The following is a 12,912-nucleotide window of genomic DNA, read 5'->3' on the forward strand; positions in this document are numbered from 1 at the left end:
CGTTACGCGTTGAGGCTTGAAGATCATTTTTGAATTTTGAATTTCAGAATAATTCTCATATCATTGTAATAAATATTTGAAGTGTTTTCTGGGGTAATTTCCGACGTTTGTGTTCCAGGCAGACTGAAAAATATAACCAATCAGATACGCACTACTATTCAGTCTAAAATACCGTGCTGCAAAACATGGTATTGTTTTGTCTAGGAGTCAAGACAGTCAGAGCATTTTTTAAACATTCAGTATTGAAAAATGCGATTCATTTATCTTTTCACATTCACAACCTACAAATGTGTATGCAATAAATGAATAAATCCCGTACTTTATGTTTAATTAATTATAATGTTATGTGTGCAGAAAGTTTCAACTGATCCATAATGTAGAAACTAAAAGACTTTGTTCTGGTTACATAGTTTTCGTGTGATTACATTGTATTTACTAAAAGAGACAACACATCATTTTGAGTAATTCTAGGTCAGTGACGTCTGATTGCAATTAACATCGACGATTTTGTTTACCTAATTCGGCGCAAGTCATGGTCCTAGGGGAAGTTGCTATTGGTTTGCATTTTAATGAACTTTTAGAATAAAGCACTGAGGCAAACTCACAAGAGGCCGGTTTCACCGGTTACGAATGACCATTTGTCGTGTCACCTATCACAACGTCGTAGCTGCTCTGGTTTTACTCTCCATAATGTAGACATAATGTAGTCGGAAGACCTAGGATTTAACTCGGGTAGTGTCCTGCCAAAGACTTTGAAAATGATACTTGTTGTATGGCACTCAGCACTGAGAGGTTAGGGCAAGGAAACAGGATGGTGGACCCGGTGTCAGTATAATGTGACTGGATGAAATGACATGTCTCATGTCCTTGGCATGATACATCAATGGCGGCAGCTCTTTGGCGGCATGGACTCGCCCTGCCACAAGCCTTGAAGACACAATATGTATGTCTAATGAGTCAACGTTGTCATATGACTGAAAAACTAAGCAGACATGCGACGTGAAAACCCCAGCGTACATACATACATTCGCCATGGGGTAGTCGTCTATACTGAACACCAACAAAGCAAACAGATCTACTTAGCCGGCATGGTGTTAGCGTATGCTGGAAAATAAGTCGGCTAATTGTAACAGGTTTCTTCGAATGCCCTCTGGCTGAACACTCTGGCACTGCTAGGAGATTGCACCATGCGCTCAGTGATGGAATTCCTAACAATGATTCATGTTATTGATTTGTTATACATGGGGCCCTAGAAGGTGGGTCTATATCATCAGTAACGATGACTCACCTTATAATATACGTATAAAGAGCTTGGTGGATAGAATCCTTCTCTGATCTTGATGTAGGCGTCGTAAAAATGGCAATTACCTCTCACATGAAATGTTTCACGCACGCAAAAAAGGCGGTGTTGAAAGAGTTAAACATATATGCATGGAGTACACAATGTTACAATGTAAAGTAAACATTAAGACAAAGTTGCGGTGTAAAATGCACTTTAAGAACCAATTTCAAACATCTATGGCATGAGTTTACACTTTTATAATGGGCAGACATTTGGGATACACAAACAAAGTAAACATTTTGAACCAAACGTTTGTCGTAGGATTTCACATGTAAAGTGAGTGAGCGAGTGAGCGAGTGAATGCTTGGGGTTTAACGACGTAAGCCTACTTAACAATTTTTCAGTCATATGACGACGAAGTGCATGTAATGTATTTTTTCGTTGCAGGACGAGTTTCCACCGCTCTTTTATCCAGTGCTGCTTCACCGAGACGTCTTATCGAAGGCAAGTAAGGCGCCCCGCCCGAGCCATTATACGGGTCAACCAATCGTTGCACTATCCCCTTCATTCTGAACGCCTTTAAGGTCCTTCCGCCAAAATTTAACACGGTTCCAAGAAGGGGAGCGGAAGAAAGGGGTGAAAACCATGGCATCTTACCGGACAAAAGACGGAAGAAATGGGTGTACCATAGCAGGCAAAAGGCAGAAGAAATGGTTGGAAACCTTGGCACCTTACCGGACAAAAGGCGGAAGAAATGAGTGGAAACCTTGGTACCTTACCAGACAAAAAGAGGAAGAAATGGGTGGAATGCTTGGCAACTTACCAGACAAAAAGTAGAAGAAATGGGTGGAAACCTTGGTACCTTACCAGAAAAAAAACGGAAGAAAGGGGTGGAACCATGACACCTTACCAGACAAAAAGCGGAAGAAAGGGTGGAAAAAAGACGGAGGAAATGAGTGGAAGCAATGAAACCTTATCAGACAAAAACCGGAAGAAATGAGTGGAAACTTTGGCACCTTACCACACAAAACGCAGCAAAAACGTGTGGAAACCCTCGTACCTTACTAGAAAAAAAGACGGAGGAAATGGGTGGAAGCAATGAAACCTTATCAGACAAAAACCGGAAGAACTGAAAAAAAAACACACGACACCTTATCAGGCCAAAAAGTAGAAGAAATACGTGGAAACCATTAAACCTTACTAGAAAAAAGGAAGAAATGGGGAAAAAACCATGGTACCTTATCAGACAAAAACCGGAAGAAATGAGTGGAAACCTTGATAGACATAACCTTACAAGGAAACCCAAGAATCAAGTGCGGAAGGAGGTGACGAATGTAGTTCATGTACTCGTATATCTAACCAAACCGTAAGAAAGATTTGAGGGAGTAAAAGTCTCTTGTGGTGTTTACGCTTCTATGTGTAATATCTAATTATGAAAAATATAGATATGAACGCTTTTACCTATCCCGTGTACTTCACTAGTAACTTGTAGACATCTATCGGATTTCGAGTTATGATGTAAAAATAATATCGAAAAATTACTGAAATCATTTATAACTTCTCCAGGTACGGTATTCTTTCCGATTTTGATTAGTATGTTTGTTTTTCGAAGGGATCCTATATTTTTTTCAATAAAATCTTTTCTCCTACTCCAGAAAATATACCTCCGTGGCGGATTGACATTTCTTTTATAAAATCAAATAACAGGAAATTTGTAATCATTGTCAACGACAGAAGATCCAGCAATATCGTTAGTGTGATAGAATTATCTAAAATTAAAATTTAATTAATTGACCTCGTATTCCAATTTATTACGTCGTGCGGGCAAAAGACTGTCCTGGTTTCTATCTGGCAGTTCTTTCACTCATCGCCCAAGTCGGGTATACTTCATGAAAAAATGTAATTAGTTTACAGACGTATAGAAAATTCTACCACAGATGTTCACAAGAATTCGGAAAATTAGTCGGATTCATCACAAAAATGAGTGATGTGGATACTGGAAGTTTCAACGTGGAAATCCCCACACGACAATTCCTGGCCAAACTCATCGACAATGAGTCAAGGACAGAAGTCGAACATGCAATTCAACTTCAATAGTGTTAAACCTTTTCATTTCTGCAATTATCAAACAATATTAAACTACATTTTCCTAGAGCATGTAACGAGAAACAATTTGCAAGGGACGTCTTTGGCGTTGTACAAAAATATGCATGCAGTTGTCTTTCATTCACTGAATCTCGAATGACATTGAAGCCATTTACATGATCTCCAAAAAGAATGGTGAGGGAAAAGCGTTCAGCTGTTTCCAGCAACAGGTATTGTATCTTGTTTTCATTACAATTAACGAGTTCATATTTTTCTGTAGGAAACAAAGGCTTTGTCCCCTTGAACTTTAGTAAGCGGTTGAGTTAATTTGTTATCTTACAAGTTGTTTATGTGTTGTCTGTTGTGGCAAGAACCTTGACAGTTCACATATTATTACAGCTGTAAATTGACTCCAATTACCCTCATCATATAAGCCGCCAGGCACCCAGTAGACGATTTTAACCGTAGTTCAGGGAACAAAACAGTTCAACTCTGATTCTTTGCTCCATTCTCCCCACTGATTGCCGTCAGGTTTTAAATTTAGACTGATGGTAATACTTGTTATTCCATCGTCCTGGTGAATTATACGCTGCTCGCTTTTTCCTTTTCTTCTTAAAATTGCAGTGATCTTTACTCCTGCGTAAACATCTCGCAAGTTTCAATGCAAACTACCATTTTAAAGCATTATAGACATTTTTAAGAGCGATGCAGTTATCAAGGGTAAGTGAGACAAATTTGATTGATTTGTTTATTTATCTATATTAATCTCTTTTACGCCGTGGTTAAGAATATTTCACTTATACAACGGAGAGGAAGTCAACGTGATCTAGGGCCGATTTCACAAATCCTTTTCTGACTTAAGTCAAAACTAAATAACTCTAAACCGCATTGAGAGGCTCCTGGGTTATTGCGCTGCACTGTGAAGACTGGATTTTATCGCATTAGATAAACCTTAGACATGACCTCGATTAATTTTTATTATTTTTATTTTCTATACGTGTATGTAATTTGTTTCTTAGGTTTCACCAATCTAGAGAGTTGTTAATTTGCTCAAAACGCCATGACTTGCTCCTCTTGGATGTTAGAACGTTGTGATATCATAGTGACACTGGTTCATTCAACGACGTCATAAAAGCTGTGGTTCATTCGATGACGTCACAAAAATTGTTATATTTTTTCAAACTTGACGATGTTTATATTATAAACCGTTGTAAAGGTTTACATTAATGATACCTGTTGAATTATTTTCACACAAAAAAGCTCCCACAACCTCATTCAATAACAGAAGAAACCGATTTGATTAGCAATTCTCCTTTACATGTAACTGTAGCTGGCTGGTTTCATTGCTTGCACATTCGATCGAATGACACATGTATAGTACCTCTCCATATGAGCACCAAATCAGGGAAATATAAAGACAGCTGAAGTACTGATTACTCGATTGTACTTCGGCATCAACTGCACGGTTGTATATATAGCTTATTTATTTATTTATTTATTTATGTATTCCCTCCTTGTTTAGCGCCACTGTCATGAATTTTTCGTGTATACCCCGGCAATCAACATCATGAATGAAGGAAACCGGAGAGTCCAGCGTAAACCATCGACCTTTGGTAAGCTACTGACGAACTTTCCCACGTGTGACGTACGAGCACAGATACACACATCATACTAGTGGAAAACAAGTAGTCTTCAACGAATGTTGGACAGCACAAATACCCACACAAGCGTCGTCCACCGCTTAATGTCTCCATGGCAACAATGGCAGTGCACATTGGAGGAAACTACAAATTCCATGTCCAAGGCTGGATTTGAATCCACACCTCGTGTGTCCTAGCGATTAAAGAACAAGCATTTCTTTAAGTACTAGACAGAACCGCTCCTGGATTTATCGCTGGAATAAACTCCTGTATAACACTACATGTGTGGGCAGTCATCGGAAGACGGTGGCAGAAATGTGATAGCGTTGTAGGGATACTCACACGTGCAAATTCCGGGATGAATTATCAGTTAAAAGTTCACTTGAAATAAAAGTGTTTTAACCGACCTTTCCTTTCATTTGGAAGTATGTATACATTGTTTTTGACCACGTGGTAGAACCTGTGATGCGGTGTGCCTAAACAAAGCAGGGGGCGAAGGCAGCAGGAGTCAGGTTTTCTCTTAATAAATGACATTCTGCTCCTCGTGAGGTGTTCTCCAGCTAATTGAAAAATCAATAGACAACAGCAAAGCCAGCGGCGTTCCCCTATGATGCCGTGTGCCAGACAGAGCCAATGAAGAGAGCTGACAATTGGCCAGTCCCCTTATAGACTCACAAACTGGCGGTATATACACCTTCAGGTTTGCGCATTAGGATATACCACACGTCCTTGCAGTGTTTCCGAGACACATGTCACATGTACACATCAAACCGTTGTCAACCTCACAATACTGAACATTTCTGGACAGTACGTTACTGTTAAGAATGGCCTAAAAAGGCCTGCAGTAATGTGCGGCCATTCGACACCAAACAACCGCACACTCAGCGGCACGGTATTTTGTGGCTTGTTACTGTATCCTGAAGCACGTGATCAATACTATGCATTAGCAGCACCGTATTTTGTGGTTTCACACAGTATCTTGACGCAGGTGAGCAATACTGTGCAGCAGTAATCCACACATGACTGTGCATCTGGAGCACAGTATTTTGTGGTTTGACAGTATCTTGACGCAAGTGAGCAATACTGTGTGGTTGTGACTCACACATTACTGTGCATCAAGAGCACAATATTTCGTGGTTTGACACAGTATCTTGACGCAGGTGAGCAATACTGTGCCGCTGTGATCCACACATGACTGTGCATCAGGAGCACAGTATTTTGTGGTTTAACAGTATCTTGACGCAGGTGAGCAATACTGTGCGGCTGTGATCCACACATTACTGTGCATCAGCACGATATTTTGTGGTTTCACACAATATCTTGAAATAGGTAATCAATAGTGTGCGGTTGTAATCCACACATTCTCGTGCATTCATAGCACGGTATTTTGTGGTTTGACACTGTACCTTGAAGGAAGTGAACCATACTGTGTGGTTGTGACCAACACATTACCGTGCATTTGAAGCACGGTATTTTGTGGTTTCACACACTATCTTGAAGTAGGTGATCAATACTGTGCAGTTGTGATTCACACACTACCGTGCAGTAATTAAATTTTCCCAGTGCCGTTCAGCTGTTGTCCAGTGCCAAAAGTTCAAAAAATTTGCTCTACCGGAACCTTCATGCTCGGTGCTGTGTATTGTAAGTTAAAGTTCAGAGGCCTCTTGCACAAAGCGGTCGTAGCCATGTTGACGGTAACTACCATGGCAACATATGCTTTAACATGTGACGCTTATACAACTTAGCCAACGATTGCTTTGTGCAAGCGGCCCCTGCTGTGTATGTCTGGTCCATAGCGATATTAGACACACAAAAGAGGATTCAACTTCCTCATCTCATATGACATATATTCATGGTAAGTAGAAGGTAAATATTTATACATCAAAATCTGTGCTAATAACACTTCTTCACGCAAAAGTGAAAATCTGTGCTAATTACACTTCTGCACGCAAAGTTGGAACGTGTGTTAATTACACTTCTGTAAGTATGGGTGTATGTGTGTTAAGTACGCGCATGGACGAGGGTGTTTATCGATCCTCATTTAAGCTGGTCCGTGTTTCCATACATAAATATATTTCTCAGAAATGGTTTCCTGATACTGCATATCCCTAGTTATGAAAAATGAATTTTTAAATCATACTGTTCGTCTTTTAATTCAAACCACTCTGTTACTTCTCCTTTAAAATATACCTGTACATAGTACATTGTTGAAAGTAACATAAAACATGTACCAGATCAAACCCAGAACGTTCTTGCCCTGTGTCTGTTTGCTTGCTTATGGGTTTTACGTCCAACTATTAATTATCTATAGCAATGTTTACTCCATACCACCATATTTATTTATATACACATGGATGTCGCCTCACTGACACGACATGTTAAATCACAAGACGTGACCCTACCCCCGACCACATTTATTTATATATAAGCTGATTCACCGGAATGTTATGCTAAAACACAAGGCACGTCACTATGTACCACCACATATATATAACTGCTCACTGGAACGTCATACCAAAACACCAGGCATGACAGGGTTGATACGACCCAAACTGTCTGTATTATAAAGAGATGGCTTGTTCGAAATACACGACAGTTTAGCCGCACAAAAAGTAACCAAAACCAGCAAATTTTATTTTACAACAATTTATTAGGTTTAACAAGAACAGATAACAAGACTTTTACAAATACTAAAGTATTTAAGTTTAACAAGAAAGGATAGCAGTATCTATGCAAATACTAAAGTACTTAGCCTACATGTACAACGGGGTCAAGTCCAAACGGACGCATATATTCCACAATGCGGAAAACCATACAGGCATAAATGCACAAATAAGAGGGAAAATCCACAGTATAACTGAGTGTATGACGAAATATACACAAAATTCTACAGACAGGGTCCGTGTACTAATAAGCACTATGTACACAAGAGCACAAATTAAATATACAAGTTCAGACTGAACAAGTGCTTGGTGGAGATATGATATAACAAAGCCAGAGGCTATGAAGACACCAAAATTCAGCACAAAAGGCCTACTAAAGTAACACACAGCCAAAGCATCCAAAACTCTCAATAATTCTCCTTTCTCCCCTTTTGACCTGCTTTCATAGGTCTTATATAAACTGGTGGAATTTTCTAGAATAAGAAAATTCTTGAACACTTGTTGTAAACAAACAGGCCCCGAACTGAGGGTATTCTGGAACATTTTAAGGCAGAGGCAGACAGCAGGCCCTGAACTCAGCATATGTAAACAGTGGCAAGCTAAATTTAGAAGCTGACGGCAGTTGTTCACATAACACGATATATTCCTCCACATGTATATTCGCTGCCTCACTGTAACGTCATGCTAAAACACCAGACATGACACGATATATTCCGACACATCTATATAAGCTGGCCTCACTGCATGGAACGTCATACAAAACACCACAAATGTCAATTTTATACTACCACACCTATATAACGTGTCTTACTGGAACGTTATGCTAAACGCACTACGAGCCAGTAGCAACTTGCACCTGACGTAACTTGCATGACAACCTACATGTATAATGAGATATGTCACCATGGTAAATGTACTTGATGCAGCGTTGCGACAGCTTTGTAAAACGGGGCCCAGGCATTCACCACATCTGAATGACGTCAAGACACTAGCCATATCCGAATGGTTTTGTCGGTCTTTCTTGGTTTGGTTTAAAGTGGTGCCCAGCCATAAAAAGTTTGGTGCACGTGATATACCGGTGGAAATACAGTTGGTGACATAACACCGCGGTCGGCAAATCTTGTCAAAATGGATGTTCTTTCCAGATGACAGACATACAATTTCGCCAGTGAAATGAAATGTCCACCGCCTGGGATATGTCCACATTTCCACCATTTTTGATTTGTACACTTACATGTATAAATAGAAACTCGTATACATAGATATACGTCCGCTTAAGGTTTCACATGCGCAATTCGAGCAGTTGGGTCCAAGATTTGCCTTCCAACTGAAGAGTAAAGGAGCACTGATTGGGTAATACTGCCACACAGACATTTTAGTTTGTTGATGTACAATAAATTTTTGCACTGTTAGTTTGTACCTTATTAAAGTATATCAGAATTTTGCATATTTTGGATAGAACTGAAAACTGTTTTGGCAGTATTACTTCCCACCCTGCTGGAGGTAAAAAGGCAACAAAATGCTATGACTTCATTTCCAGCAACCAAGAAAAAAATGTTGATCACGTTGGGTTGATTTTTTGATATGTTGTAGAGAAAAGAGCAAACTGCATGTTGTGGTATGGCATTGTATCACGCGAAAGATATAGGATATATATTTTTGAGGTTGAACTTTTACTAAATTTACTATGTAAATAGTAAGGAAAATCAATGTTAATGTTAATGTTAATTCTTCCTATCTGCTATGTTCCCATGCATGTGATCTCAGAAAAGCCCACGATCATTATCTGATCAGACCGCTGTTCTTGGAAAAGTGTAAACGATTCATGAAATAATCTATTGTAGCCTGTACACTTCCCTGAAATTGTTCGAATGCTTCTCGACCAGAATCCAAGTACTTGCTAAATGGTCGTGAAATTCTAACTATAAATAGCTCTCCTCACAGTGTGGTTCACAAAAATGTAATGACGAAGCCCCCTGTTGTATTAATATGATCAAGCGTCGAGGACAGTTTTTTTAGGTCATGAAAGTAGTTCAATCTCAGGATAATCAAAATGGCTCCCCCTGGACGGTACTTTCACTGACAGTGACTGTTAGATGTTGTTGAATTTCCGGTGTTGGTGGGTGTGGGGGGAAGGGGGGGGGGGGGAATGGTGGGAGGAAACCAGGTAGTGCCCAGGAGAAATCTGCGACCATCCGCACGTTGCTGACAGACCTTCCCACGTACGGCCGGAGAGGAAGGCAGTCTGATCTGGACTTGAACTCCTGGGTCACTGCGCCGCGGCGGTACTCTGGTCACCTCGGCCACAGAGGCTCCCCTTTTTTGTTGAATATTGAAGTAATGTATTAATAATTTTTTATGAAAATTGCTAAGAACAGTCTGCATAAATTAGACATGTGTCACGGAATTTCGTGACGTGACCATGAAGATTAGTAAGTTTTGGATTATCAGGGGGTTATGGAAATTGGCAAACACAGCCCCATGGTTTTTATTGCTCATTATGTCGCCGCTTAAAAGTGACACCTTACATGGGCTGGCTGATTTTCTTCCATTTTTAATTAATGTTTTAAATAGATAATATGGTGGTAAATGAGAAAAGAAACTCTGTGATCTGACGCCAAACTCATCAAATGCTTAATGTTTCCGACAAACTGCCTGGTCCATAGTGCTGTTCTATTTTACCGACTTAAAGGAGGTAAACCAGCCTGGGCATTAGTCGGTTTTCCTGAGTTTTCTCTATTGAAAAATTGCGATATTACAGGATGTAATAATTGTACTGACCCTATTAGTAACATTCGAGCAAACACTTTGCCTTATTTCTGCCTCACGCACGTGAGTAAGAGATTATGTCCGATACCGATGTGTATTAGCTTAACATCCAGTGCAAGTCAAAAGACTGCGGGGGCCTCAGTGACCGCGGTGTTCAGCGTGTCAGAGCGGCGCAATGACCCAGGAGATCCTGACCGATACGGTCGTTGTGAGTTCAAGTCCAGCTCTTGTACACTTCCTCTCCCGCTGAACGTGGGGAGGTCTGTTAGCAACCTTCGGAGGGTTGTGGGTTTACTCCCAACATAATGCTGGCCGCTCTCGTATAAGTGAAATATTCTTGAGTAAGGACGTAAATCAAATAAATAAATAAAAAAAATTAATAGCATACGGCACATAGAGTAAAACCACAGCAGCTGTGACAGTGATAATGGCCACATGTAATTTATGAAACACAGCCACTAGTCTGTTTTAGGTGAAACAAATGCAGCAGTGTTAATTCCATTTTATAACAAGTCACTGGCAAAATGCTGTTATGCTAAGTCTCCGATTTGTTGACACATAAATTGGAATGTACATCGCCACGATGCTCCACATGCTTGTTTGATACCAAGGTGACCTAATTTCTAAAACACAGATCTAAACTATACATATTACCCCAAAAATGTGAATGTCGGCGTGGGTTGGGGGCTGGGGGAAGGGCATTGCATGGAAGCTCGTTCTAAGGCTCACATAACATCCGGGAGTTGGATTGTGATAGAACAGTCCAGCTCTAATTAGCTGTAAACCGACCCTTTGGAGCTGGATTGTTATATACCGGCTTGAGCAGCCCAGACCTATATTTATGGCAATTTATGCGAAGGGGGGGGGGGGGGGGGGGTGTCGTGCACTTTGCAACATCACCGCACTTGTTTGGTTTTACGGGTAGGGCCATTTCCACTTTTACTAACTCATGTAATAAGTGGACATTTTGGATGTGCCTTATTATAAGTCAGTATATCTGGGATATATCTATCTTGTTAAACAAAATGGAAGCTTTTGCATTACGTATTTTGTGTTTAGGCAGATTAAAGAAAAAGAATTAAAGAAAAGTGTATAAATGGAATTATTATATAAAAAAAATTACTTTCACTTTCTTTGGTTGTATGCATTAAGGGCTGCAGTTTTGAAAAGCAGAAGAAAACTTCTTATTCGTAGATGCATACTACATTCACTAAAGTGGTCTACTGCCCTTATACCCTTGGCGAGATTCAATAAGGTTCAGGTCCCTGTTTCTCGGAGTGTGTCTTAACCAAGAATGGTTTATGTTAACCAAGAAGGGTACATGATAATTAAGAAGGGCTGATGTTAACCAAGAAGCGTTAATGTTAACCAAGAAGGGTTTATGATAACTAAGAAAGGTTTATGTTAACCAAGAAGAGTTTATGATAACCAAGAAGGGTTTATGATAATCAAGTAGAGTTTATGATAACCAAGAAGGGTTTATGTTAACCAAGAAGGGTTTATGTTAACCAAGAAAGGTTTATGTTAACCAAGAAGGGTTTATGGTAACAGGGTAGACCCCGTAATCAAGTTGGAAGTGACGTCTCCTATACCATCGTCAGACAATACGTTCAACGCGTGCCAGGTGTGTATCGTTTGATCTCAAATATAACTAAGTACGTACAAATCCGCTATATATGAGGGAATACCGGGCAACTCACTGCCTGGTAAAGATTAGTATCAATGTTTTTGGAATATCAGACAACCCCCAGCCTAATGAAGATTACCTGTGCTATAGGGAAATATTATGCAATACACTGTCCGTTGAAGATCATTCCAATTCTTGCTAATATCGGATAATGCACGATTAGTTGAGGATTATCACTGTTTTGGGAAATGTCAGAAAACGCACTGCCAGCTTAGGATTATCATTGTTTTGGAAAATGTTAGAAATCGCACTGCCAGTTGAGGATTATCATTATTTTGGGAAAAGTCAGAAAATGCACTGCCAGTTGAGGATTATCATTATTTTGGGAAATTCAGAAAACGCACTGCCAGTTGATGATTATCGTTATTCTGGGAAATGTCAGAAAACGAACTGCCAAATGAGGATTATCATTGTTTTGGGAAATGTCAGAAAATGCACTGCCAAGCTGAGGATTATCATTGTTTTGGGAAATGTCAGAAATGCCCTGCCAGCTGAGGTTTATCATTGTTTTAGAAAATGTCAGAAAACCTCCTGTCAGTTGAGAATTATCATTATTCTGGAAAATGTTAGAAAGCGCACTGCCAGTTGATGATTATCATTGTTTTGGGAAAGTCAGAAAACGCACTGGCAGTTGAGGATCACCATTGTTTTGGGAAATGTCAGAAAACGCACTGCCAGTTGATGATAATCGTTATTCTGGGAAATGTCAAAAACGCCCTGCCAACTGAGGATTATCATTGTTTTGTGAAATGTCAGAAATGCACTGACAGTTGAGGATTATCGTTT

Source organism: Liolophura sinensis, chromosome 7 (assembly GCF_032854445.1).
Source record: "Liolophura sinensis isolate JHLJ2023 chromosome 7, CUHK_Ljap_v2, whole genome shotgun sequence".
NCBI classification, from domain to species: Eukaryota; Metazoa; Mollusca; class Polyplacophora; order Chitonida; family Chitonidae; genus Liolophura; species Liolophura sinensis.